Below are 13,058 nucleotides of genomic sequence, written 5' to 3'. Positions count from 1 at the left end.
GAAAACTAAAGATTGAAAAAAAATTAAAAGCAGATAAAAAAATAACACATTGCATACAGGAAAATAATAATTTGGGGAAATCATAGATTTTTTGAAGAAATTTATAAATACATAAAAAGATGAAACAAAATATTTAAAATGCAGAAAGAAATGAATGTCAACACAGAATTAGAAATTTATTGAAAATATACTTCAGGCATGATGACAAATTAAAGACATCCTCAAATGAAAGGATAAAATATGTGTCAGTCAGTTGGTGGTAAGGTAAAGGGATTCATATAGTTGCAAGTTTTCTGTAACTTCATTGATGTGGTGCATTATGTCCTCTAGCAACATAGAGTAAAAATAGTACCAGGAGATATTGCTAGAAAAACAGTAGATCAATCAAATTAGGATATTAAAGATATTCAAATAATTCAAAGTAAGGCAAGCAAGAGAGGAACTGAAAAGAAGGAACAAAGAAAAATTGAATACGTTGGCAGGTCTAAAACCTTATTAATAATTAGGTTAAATGTTCATAGCTCAGTCATTTAAACAGCAGATATTGACAGTGGAAATAACAAGATCCTAGTGTATGATGCCTACCAGAAGTTAAATACAAAGGCACAAATATATTGAAGGTAAATAATGGGAAAAGATCTACCATGCAAAAATCAGCTAAAGTGTCAATATTAGTGTTAGATAAAATAAATTTCAAGACAAAGAGAATATGCTGAGATAAAGAGGAACATTTCATCAGGATATAAAAGAATATAATTGTATTAGTGATGTCTTTAATAAAAATAAGCTTGGTAAAGGAGGAAATTTTGAATGGGGAGTAAGGAAGGAACCTGTTATCACAGACATGTCATGGAGGATAAACATTTTAGGGGAAGAATATATATATATAAATTTGGTCACATGTTAAGTGACTTTCTTAAACTGAATGGTACCATCAGGAGTTAACATGTCCCAGGGGGGGACTATTGGTTTACCCAGAGAGCTTCCATGCCATTTTCAGGTACCCATTCTTAAGCTGACTGGTAAGTAAACGGAGTTTGCTATTTTATTCTTTTTAAAATTACTGGTTATACATGTGGTTATGGAATATTTATAATATCTAAATATAAATCTGTAAAAACACATAAAAGTATGAAATATGTAATCACTAAAATAATTTTAATAATAATAGACATAAAAATTTAAACAGCTTTGCAATGTCAATATTTCCCTATCAAATTTGCTGTCTTTTTCGCATATAATATTTGGTTGGTTGGAATGGAGAAATGCTAATGAAATACACATCATCATATCAGTTTTAGTGGTTAGCTTGCAATATATGTCAAGATTCCACAAAGCGTTCGAACCTTCCTCATGTAACCTTCCTCCTTTACATGTAGTTCATGTAAAATGTTTGTGAAAGACTCGTTTTCAGTTTATTAAGCAGAGCATGGAAAATACAGTTAAATCTTTCTTTGATAACTCAGAGCAATAATATAAATGTTAATGCAGTTCGATACCGTGATAGTCTCAGGTGTCATTACAGTGCCTCTTGCCCCATATTAATGGCCCTGTTCTCTGAACACTTAGCCATTACCAAGCACAAGTTTATCTTATCTATATGGGTTACTTGAGTGACTCTGCTTTCAAGCTGGACACACACACACACACACACACACACACACACACACACACACTATCAAGATTTCTTCCTCCTTTTGTAACACAGTCCCTGCACTGGTAGAGTTCAGGAGACTTCTCCAGGGCTTGTCTATCTTTATTTTTATAGGACATAAAATATTTTGCAAAATACTTCCAGACCAAAAAAAAAAAAATACTGAGCAGAGTAATTTTGTGAAATGGATTTCTATGGTTATTTAAGGGATAGACATCAACCTGAAAAAAGGCCTCCCAGTAGTTTGTATTTGGCCTTGCTGTGTGTCATCCTGTCAGCTGATAGATGTAATGAAGGTACAGAAAGCCTAATATCAGGTTGGACAGTAGAAAAATGTCAAAGAGAAAAGAAAGTCAAAGAATTGAAGACAACATAAAGCCTCAAAACATATTTCAGGAGATGAGCACAATGGTCTGACATTAACAAAATGAAATTAAATGGAGACAAACATCAATTTCTTCCCTTAGGTGAATACCATGGCATGAACAAATCCAACTGGGGAGTTGGAGATCCTGGTTTTTTGTTTGTTTGTTATAGATAGATAGATAGATAGATAGATGATAGATAGATAGCTATATAGATATATAGATATATAGATATATAGATATATAGATATATAGATAATAGAGATATAGATAGAGATTTCAGAGAGTAATGGAGAGGGAGAGAGAGAGAGAAACATCAATGATGAGAGAGAATCATTGACTGGCTGCCTCCTGCATTCCCTCCCCCACCACTAGAGATCGAGCCAGCAACCTATGAATGTGCCCTGACTAGGACTGGAATCATGACCTCCTGGTTCATAGGTCGAAGGTCAACCACTGAGCCATGCTGGCCAGGCAAGCCAGAGATTCTGGACAGCAAGCCACTCACTGGCTGCTCCTAGGTGGTGAGAAGTTTAGTGCTCATGGAACCAACTGCTTCCCACTTCGCTGGATCTATTTAGGGAAATTTCCTTCTAATGCCTTCAAGGGAAGATTAATTTCCTACTATTGTAAGTTGCTGCTAATTCTAGTCAGAGGCAAGCATTGGTGACACCAGCTAATCTAATCCCCCACCTGCGTGGGCAGCTACCTCATCCTAGTATCATTGGACATGAAAATTAAGCAGCAATTACACCTGGTACCTCATCTAGAGTCTCCCTAGTTGTGACTCTCAGTACAGCTGCTGATAGCTGCCACCTAAAATTCTGGTCTCTTTGCTTCTCATTAATTGTTACTCTCTCACAACTCTGTGTTCTCTCCTGGAATTTTTGACTTCATACAGTTAAACTCTCCTAAATTATTTTCAATTAGTTTTTTTAATCATTTTTATTTTTCCAATTACATTTTTAATTAGATTTAATTTTATTATTAACATTCATGAATTTGCACTACCAATTTTTAAAAGACCTATTTTAAGGTTGACATGTATCTTTAAATTCAAGTTTCCTAGTTCTCACTCTTTCCATATAATTTATCATTGTTTTTCATTAAGCATAAATTAACCTCATTTGTTTACACTGATTAACTATCAATATGCTAAAGTCATACAAAATTTTTAATTTCAACTTCAATAAGTTGCTCTGAATCAGAAATATTCAACCAAATTGTGCTTCACTCAATCAGCTTTATTTAAAGCTAAAATTTTTTCTAGTTCTCAGCAAAAAATAACAATAGGTAATTTAAATGTCTTCTACTTAGAAACATAAGTTATATCTATTTCCAGATAAAATATTGTCATAAGTTTGATTTCCCTATTTATTAAAATGTCTTTCAGGCTTGATTTTAAATTTTGAGTAAATACTTAATACATCAAACATTAGTTCCTTCATCGTTATTTTTTACTGTGCTTGCCTCTGTATTTCTAAATAAGTTTCTTTACTACTAATTCTTGGCATATCTAATTTAGCTACTTACCAATAATTTAGGGTTTAGTTCTTTCAGCCAGTCACCCTCTAATTTCACTCTTTTGGCCTGCTAATTCATTCAATCATTCATTCACTCATCTGTTCATCAAATATTTACCAAAAGCCAATTCAGTTGCAGGTCATGTTCTTGGTACTGATGCGACAGCAGTATTACATCCCTCATGGAACTGATATTTCTATGGGAAAGAAAGTCAGTAAACACCAAATCTCATCCTTCCATGTTATACCATCAGTTTGTAAGTGGTAATGTCTTTGAAGAAAAATAACAAAGAAAATGGTGCTAGAGTTTTAAAGAGTGCTACTTTTGAAAGGGTGTCCAGGTGACACGTCTCTAAGTAGGCGACATTTGAGTGTAGATTTGAATACAGTGAGAAAAAATGATTTAAGAGTATCTAGAAGAATGTTCGCCTTGAGGCAGAGGACACACAACAGTGAAGGCCTTGGGAGAGGGTTCTGAGCAAATGTGAAGACTGACAAGAAAGCCACTGTGGCAGCCAGGGATGAGACGATGAAGAGCATTTAGGTCATGGAAGACCTCTGCATTTTAAGTGTAGTGGGAAGCCACTGGAGAGTTTGGACCAAAAGGAAGACACGATCCGATTTAAAAGTTAAATGGAGAATTCTGGTTGCTTTGTGGAAAATTGGTTTTGGGGAGGCAACAATGGCAGCAAGATGCTCTTGTGTCAGACCAAGCCAGAGATGGATGAGAGTCCTACAGATGGAGGCAGATAATTTTGGGTTGAAAAGTGCCATTTTTCAGGAATCCCCCATAAAAACGAGCTGTGCTTGATGGAATCTTCAAAAGTGTGCTAAGATGAATGGAAGCATAGTGGCTGCAATGGACTAAATATTTGTATCTCCTCCAAATTTGTATATTGGACCTTAAATTTACACAATATTATATGCCAAGTACAAAAGTCTCCCTTTATCTGCAGTTCCAGTTTCTGGGGTTCAGTTACCCAAAATCAAGTGTAGTTAAAAATATTAAATGGAAAATTCCAGAGGTAAACAATTTATCAGTTTTGAATTGCATGCTGTTCTGAGTAGTGTGGTGAAATCTCCAGCTGTCTGGCTTGAGGTGTGAGTCACCCCTTTGTCCAGTGTGTCTACATTATAGACGTGTGTGCAGGTGATAACAGGCAATATTGCATTGCCCTGGGGGAATTGGGCATGGGGAACCAGCACTAAGATTGCTCTGTTTTATTACCCGGACCTTGTATTTCTTGTCAGGATAAATAACTATAGATATAAAAGCATAACTAATTCATATGGTGATTTATCTGAATTGAAATGTCCCCAAAGCATCAAACTTTGAAATGTGAAGCCACATTCAATTTAGCAAATTGGATAGGAGTGCTGAAGGGTCAATGGGGACCATCCTCAATGCAAAATGCTTGTAATGTGTTAGTTGTGTCTTGGGCATAATAAGATCTATAATCACTATTGGTTCTTTTCCAGAGATCATAAGCAAAACATACTGGGAAACATCCAGCAGAGCAGATTGTGTAGGAATCAGTCAACATGAAGACCATCTATGACAATTTCATTTACAAAACAAGACTTTTGGGAAATGGTTCCTTGGTGTATGAAACTGATTGAATTTGTGCTCACCCCATTCATATGTTGAAATCCAAACCCCCAGCGAGTGTATTTTGAGATAGGGCCTTTAAAGAGGTAATTAAAATTAAAGTGAGGTCATTGGGCTGAGCCTTAATCCAATAGGCTAGTGTCCTTATAAGAAGAAGAGATTAGGACAGATAGATGCAGGGGAAAGACCATGTGAAGATACAGGGGGAATGTGGCCATCTCAAGACAAGCAGAGAGCCTCAGAAGAATGCATCCCTACTAACATCATGATCTCAGACTTCTAACCTCCAGAATTGTAAGAAAATATGTTTCTGTTGTTTAAGACACCCCAGCCTGTGGCACTTTGTTATGGCAGCCCTAGTAAACAAAGACAGTGCATATGAAAATAGCCGTGTACCAATCTAGTTATATTTTCTCTGTTATTGGTCACTAAACCCTACAAAAAGAAACAAGGATTCTGAACTCCATGCACAGGGAGCAGTTCAGGACTCCTGAAACAAGACTGAGATCACTGGATGTTGGAGATGGAGTATGGTTTTTTATATAAGATTATTGATTATTCTTAAATACTGAATGTCCAGCCTGTCATTCACTTGGTTGGAACATTCTGATAAACCTCTGAGATTAGAACTGACCCTTTGGGAGTGGGGCAGTACTGCCCACTTAGGAGTGGAGGCCTGGTTCAGTTCTGTAAAGTTGAATCTTAACCAGGGTATTTCTTTCCCCAACTGCAGTGAAATGTAGAATTTGCAGAGCTGTGGTCCCCGGGGTGACCCCATTAAATGTATCTGGCATAAAAGACAAGGCAGAAACTATTGAGAAAGTCAAGTAAATGACACATATATCTTTATATGTCAGGGCATGATAATTTCACTTCCATATAAGAAAAAAAATGGCTTCATAATTCCTATGAATGGTTAACTTATATACAGAAAGTTAGACTAATGGTGATATCAGAATAAAAATCTATATGGGAAAATTAAGCTTAAGGTACCAGACAATGTGGTCAGGAGAGGAAATAGTGAACTGAGGGAGGATTAGGATTAGGAGAGGGAATGCTACCTAGAATCATGACTCACACAGTAACAGCAGGAGACAGCAACCTGGATAACATCTCTCAGTACTTCTACTAGCTTGTGGATTTTTCATTTGGATTTTCTAGGTAGGCAACTGTATTGTCAACAAATAATCACTGTTTGGTGTTTTCCTTTTTGAAAGTTTATACACTTTTTTTATGTTGTTGCACTGAATTTTAATACTTCTAAAATTTTACCACGAACTATGATGTTCCACATAAGATTTTCCTATGAGATTTTATATTATGGGGCCACCATTTTCTGTCCTTTTTTTCATCACTTCTCTTTATATCGAATTTACTTCCTCAACTTAGTGTCTCTTCCACCCAATTTGGTTGTCTGGGCCAACACCTATGCTTCTTTCAGATCCAGGCCAAAGTTCTATTTTTCCCTTCATCGGCAAAGTGTTTCTTTTGTCTTTTTAAAATATATTTTTATTGATTTCAGAAAGGAAGGGAGAGGGAGAGAGAAATAGAAGCATCAATGATGAGAAAGAATCAGTGATTGGCTGCCTCATGCCTACTTCCAACTGGGGATTGAACCTGCAACCCTGGCATGTGTCGTTGATCAGAATGGAAACCCAGACCCTTCAGTCCACAGGCCGATGTGCTATCCACTGAGCAAACCAGCTAGGGTTAGCAAAGTATTTCTTGGTGCCTTCAGGAAAATCCTGTATTTTAACAAATTAATATATATATTGATATTTTAACATATGCTACACATATTATGTTCATGTTCCCAGAATAATAAACAGCCCCTTCACTTGTGGAGTGGAGAAAGTGAGGAATCTGTGAACAGCACCGCACACTGGGAGTGAGGGTTCAATACTCAGGCTAATCAGGATCATAGGTGGTATGTGCCTTTCAAGTTCATGGGGAGAGGGACTTTGAAACAAGACCTGCTGTTGTTGCTTTCATTTTTCTTTGGACTTGAAAAATTAAACTCTGGGTTTTTCAGAGGTGAAACACAAAACAAAGCAAAAAACCTTCTGCGTTTTCTAGTAACCACGAACTCTTCTTACTATTTTTTCCTACAAAATTCTTTTAAAGACACATTACTCTTCAAACCTTAGTCATATCCTGCATCTATGAGTAATTATAATACTGTGAATAGCCTTGGCCAGTGGGGCTCAGTTAGTTGGAGTGTCATCAGTGCACCATCAAAGGGTAGCAAGTTTGATTTGTGGTCAGGGCCACATACCCAGTTGCAGGTTTGATCCCCGGTCAGGAATGGGAAGCATCGATATTTCTCTCTCCCTCAGGAATCAATAAAAACATATCCTCAGGTGAGGATGAAAAATAATAAAATATAATATTATAAATAATTGATAATCCTGCTATAGAGTACCTTTGACAGTTTATAAGACTGACTTGTAGATATACTGGTTCCCATACTTTGCACTGGAAGGGGTTGGTTTCAAGGTTACATTGATGGCTGTGAGCACATCACTAATATGACCGGTGCCGGAGGAGATTTACATTACTTTGAAGATATTGGGGTCAGGCAATTGTTGACAAAGCTTCCACTGGTGAGCAAAGGGTAGTGTATTTTAGGCATTGAAACTCATAGCTGTGCTAAAGGAAGAGGATAAACTAGTCGTACTTGTAGAAGTATGATATGGGAGCCTGACCCCATGTGCGGATGCAGTTTCTAACACCAATTCTCTGTAATTTGGAGAACTGCTTTTTCAGGCTTTACCAATATGAACTATGAGTCTTCTAAGGATATACATATATACGTATATACATAACCCACAGACACAGACAATACTAGTAGGGGAAGGCTTGGAGTGGGGTGGAGGCTGAGTGCAGGGGGGCCAATGGGGAGAAAATGGGGGACATCTGTAATACTGTCAACAATAAATAAATAAATAAATAAATAAATAAATAAATAAATAAGCCTCCTGCCTTGAAACACTATGTGTAGCTAGAGTAAACACCATATGGGTTGCAAAGATGATTTCGAAGGACAAAGTTGTGTTTCTCTTATATAATCCTGGAAATTAGGTTTTTCTTTGAGATAACAAATGTTTCCAATAATTTTGTCAAAACGCATATACCTTTATGCCCCAAATTAATTTCACTGACTGTAAATTATATATCAATAGAAAAATATGGAGTTGAATATATCTGAGAAAACATCAGTATTAATCACCTATATATATAAAAGCCTAAATGACCAAATGACTGAGCGACCTGTCAACCAGTCACTATGATGCACACTGACCACCAGGGGACAGATGCTCAATGCACAGGATCTGGCTCCCTCCTGTCTGGATCAGGCCTGTGGGGATTGGGCCAAAACCAGCTATCTGACATCCCCCGAGGGGTCCTGGATTGCAAGAGGGCACAGGCCAGGCCGAGGGACCCCACCAGTGCACGAATCCGTGCACTGGGCCTCTAGTGTATTAATAAAATCATAGTTTATATATTTAAGGATTTAGTAATATTCCCTGTGTTCCTTCCTATTCCCGTTGTAACATAGCCATTAACCTCCTTATGACCAAGGTTAGTGACCCCTGCCAGGATAAGGCCTCCTCATAGTAGGTCAAATAGGGTCCCCCAATATTTATGTCCACAATGTGACCTTATGATCCTCAGAATGTGCTCTTATTTGAGAATAAAACCTTTGCTGATGGAAGCAAAAGACAAAATGAGGTTATACTGGGCTAGGGCGGCCCTAAAATCAATGATGGTCACCTTTCTAAAGAAGAGGGAGGAGCACACAGCAATCACAAGGAAGCAGGCCATGGGGAAGATGGAGGCAAACTGGAGCAATGCAGCTATGAGCCAAGGATTCGTGGAGCCACCAGAAGCTAGGAAGAGGCAAGGAGCGTTTCTTCCTTTGAGCCTCAGAGGAAGCAAGGCCCTGCTGATTTGAAAAAACTCTGATTTTTAGATGTCCAGACTCCAGAACTTCCAGAGAAGAGATCTCTGTGGATTTTAAGCCCCTCCCCTATGTGGTGATATGTTATGGCAAACCTAGGGAACCAATAAACTTCTCTCCTTGCCCAAAGGGCCTGGGGGACAGTGACAACTGGTGGTGTCCCCTGGTAAAAGTGTTCCTTCTTCAGGGCTTCTAAACCTGAAGAGTCCAGCATTACAGGGACAGAAAGCATAATCTGTAAAACAGGATTATCCTGTTCATACCCCTTGGTTCCTGACCCATGTATTCTTCTCAGGGACACAGCACTCACTATATAAAGGCCTTCGACCCCAATGTAGACTGTGTCCTGGGAGCACGTCACCTCTGAGCTGGCACTCCAGCTGTGCCTCTACCAGCCACCCCTGAGGGGTGAGGAATGTGATAAGACGAGTGGGTCCCATGGAGGTGGGCCTACTCCTGCACCTCCTTTCCTGCAAAGTGGATGACCTGGCAGGACACTGCGTGCTGTGAGAGGGCTGGCTGCTACTGTGATATTGGCTGAAGAGGCTCAGTGACAATGACAACAGAACACAAGCTATGAAGCATTTATATTAAATTTAGTTACATTTAAAAATATATTACATTTATCATTTTCTGTCAATATAAATTAAATAAAGTACTATGATATTTAGAAAATGTATACTTTCATTGAGATTTGACAACAAATATAAGACATGTATCATGACTTTAGTTGTCTAATTGTATTGGGCCTATGGTTGTTTTTGCCCACTATTACAACTATCACCATCTCAGAGTTTGATCTGATCACAATTTGTGGGGTATACTGTAGGCTAGCTTGTGAAATGAAATTTGCTTTAATTTGAGTCAGTCAATACAAGTAGCAGTGGTGTTTAGGGGTGAGGAGTTACCCATTTTAAAACTTCTATCAATGAATATAAAAAAAGTTGGAGTAGCTACCTTTTTCTGTATAGTAAATTGCCACTACATTCTGTGGCTTTAAAACAACAGCAATCCTTTATTGACCCGTCACAGTGTCTGCAGGTGAGGAATTGAAGGACTCAGTGAGGACATCTGTTCTCCGCTGCAGGTGTGCAGCCTCTGATGGAAGATCTGAAGGCTGGGGCAAGGCCATCGGAGGTTTATTCATCCACAGATCTGGGTTTAATGCTGGCTCTTGGCTGAAACCTTAGCTGGCACTGTCAACTGGGATACATCCAGTGGTCTCTCATGGAGACTGGGGTTCCTCTCACAATGGTGGTTCTTTCTCTGATAGAGTGAGGGTGAGAGCAGGAGAGAATGAGAGAGAAAGAACACACCCATGAGAGAGCCAGGAAGAACCTGTGTTCAGTGAATGACCTTGCCTCAGAAGGTGTGTGTTATCACTTTGTGGTATTCCATCATCTGGGGAGTCAGAAGCCCCTCCAGTGTCAGTGGGAGGAAATGGACTGAATTTGTCTGTGGGTGTGGGAGGGTGCCTGTCCCACAGTAAGAAGAGATGAATTTCCATCTTGGAAATTCACTGCACCATGGGAATGAAAGAACCATCATCAATGTGCCTTTGCTCTGTGCCTGTTTAGCCTCATTTCTCATGAATCCTGATAGCACCTCCATGAGACAAATATGAGTCCTTTTTTTAAACCTACATTTGGGCAAAATCCCATTTAAATATATATACCAATATTTGAGGTTGCCAAATATTTTACCTGCCAAATTTCTTCTTTAATATATATTTTTATTGTTGATAATGTTGCAGATATCCCCCATTCCCCACTTCCCCTCCTTGTCCCCCAGGTCTTACTAACCTACAGCCTGTGCCCATGGGCTATGCATGTAAGTATACTAGTGACCCGTTGCATGAAATTGCTCGGACCCAGGACACCGCCCCCCCCCCATGCCATGGGACCACCCCGAGTCCTGGAGTCCCACCCTGTGTGGCCGGAGCACCACAGCATGTCCCTGAGTCCTGGAGTTATGCCCCAATACCCCGCCTCTGGGCTTAGTGGAGCAGCTGCCAGACCCCGCCACCATGGCGCACACACGGAGCCATGGAAACCCTGGCAGGAGCCATGCGAATTGGCTGTCAGGACCCTGTGCCCCCGTGGGGCTGCAGGAACCCTGGTGAAAGCCATGCAGACTGGCCGCTGGCCCTGCTCCCATTGCCCCACTCCCGCTGTGCGCAACACCATCTTGTGATGGCGTTACACTATGAGGGTCAATTTGCATATTACCTCTTTATTATATAGGATAAGTTCCTTGGTTTATCTCTCCTCATCCCCTCAACCCAACATTGAAGTACTAGTATGACAATCTGTTCATTGCCTCCATGCTTCAGGTCTTATTTTGTTGGTCAATTCATTTTGCTCATTAGATTCCATAAATAAGTGAGATCATGTGATATTTGTGTCTCTCAGTTTGGCTTATTTCACTTAGCATAATATTTTCCAGGTCCATCCATGCTACCCCAAAGGGTAAGAGATTGCTCTTTGTTACAGCTGTATAGTATTCCATATGTCCCACAGCTTTTTTTATGAATATAGGAATGGAGATATCTCTTCAAGTTCCTGATTTCATTTCCATTGGATATACACCCAGAAATAGAATTGCTGGATCATATGGTAGTTCTATTTCTGACATCTTGGGGGAAACTCCATGCTGTTTTTCATAATCCCACCTAAAATCTACCCTGCCTAGACTTGTTATCACTTGTCTTTTGGAAAATATCCATCTTAACAGGTGTGAGGTGGTATCTTGTGATGATTTTAATTTTCCTAATGTTTAATGATGTTGAGAACCTATTTATATACCTGTTGGCCATTTATACATCTCCCCTGGAAAAATGTTTATTCTGTTCATTTGCTCATCTTTCAATTGAGTTATTTTATTTATTAATTTTTTGCTATTGAGTTGTATGAATTAATTATATATTTTGGATAGTCACCTCTTATTAGATGTGTGGTTTACAAATATTTTCAAAAGAGTTTTTTTTTTCAGTTCTATTTTATGATCTGATAGAAATAAGTTTATTTTATTTTAATTAATCCTGGTTTTAAAAATTGGAATAGAATGCCATGGAATGCAGACGTCGGTTAATGAATATTAATGTATCAGCATGCATGAAAGTCACATCAACTAGATAGTTAGAATGTGGAGAGGCTACTGTGTATCTCCCTGATATTGTGTGATTAATATGGTAGAAAATTTATTATGTATAATCAACCCCAACTTGGATTTTGTTAGGAATGAATTGTGTCCCCTTCTAATTCATATGTTAAAATCTCCATGAGATGTTATTTGGAGATGTGACTTTAGAGAGGTAATTACAGTTAAATTATAAGAGTAGGGCCCTGATCTGATGAGATCCATGACCTTATATGATGATGAGGAGGAACCAGAGGCCTTTCTCTCTCTCTCTCTCTCTCTCTCTCTCTCTCTCTCTCTCTCTCTCTCTCCCTCTCTCTCCCATGCACACCTGCACATGAACCAAAAAAGACCATAAATGTGCACTGCAAGGAGATATTACTCAAGAAAAGAGCTATCAGGAGAAACAGACTCTTCTGGACCCTGATCTGGGACTTCCAATCTCCAGAACTAAGAAAAAATTAATTTTGATTGCTTAAGCTCCCCAGCCTGTGGTATTGTTATAACATCCCAAGGTGACTGATACTGGTGTTTTTTTCTGGCTATTAAGAATAAAAGAGCAATTGGATCGATAATATTTCATTTAGCAATAAATATAAGTTTTTCTTCCAAGTGTAATTTTCTCCTACTTAGAATTCATGAATTCCATTCATTTAGAATGTAATAATAACTAGAAAACTATGACTTGGAGGTTGAAACAGGAAAGTAGAGTTACAGTGGATGGTGAACAACAGAAAGAGGGTTTTGCAGCACAGCATAGGCGAGAGGAAGCAAAATTAAAAACATCAGGGACTTAGATTTGCATTTT

This window comes from Myotis daubentonii, chromosome 4 (genome assembly GCF_963259705.1).
Source record: "Myotis daubentonii chromosome 4, mMyoDau2.1, whole genome shotgun sequence".
In the NCBI taxonomy this organism is placed as follows: Eukaryota; Metazoa; Chordata; class Mammalia; order Chiroptera; family Vespertilionidae; genus Myotis; species Myotis daubentonii.
This window is presented reverse-complemented; position numbering follows the sequence as displayed.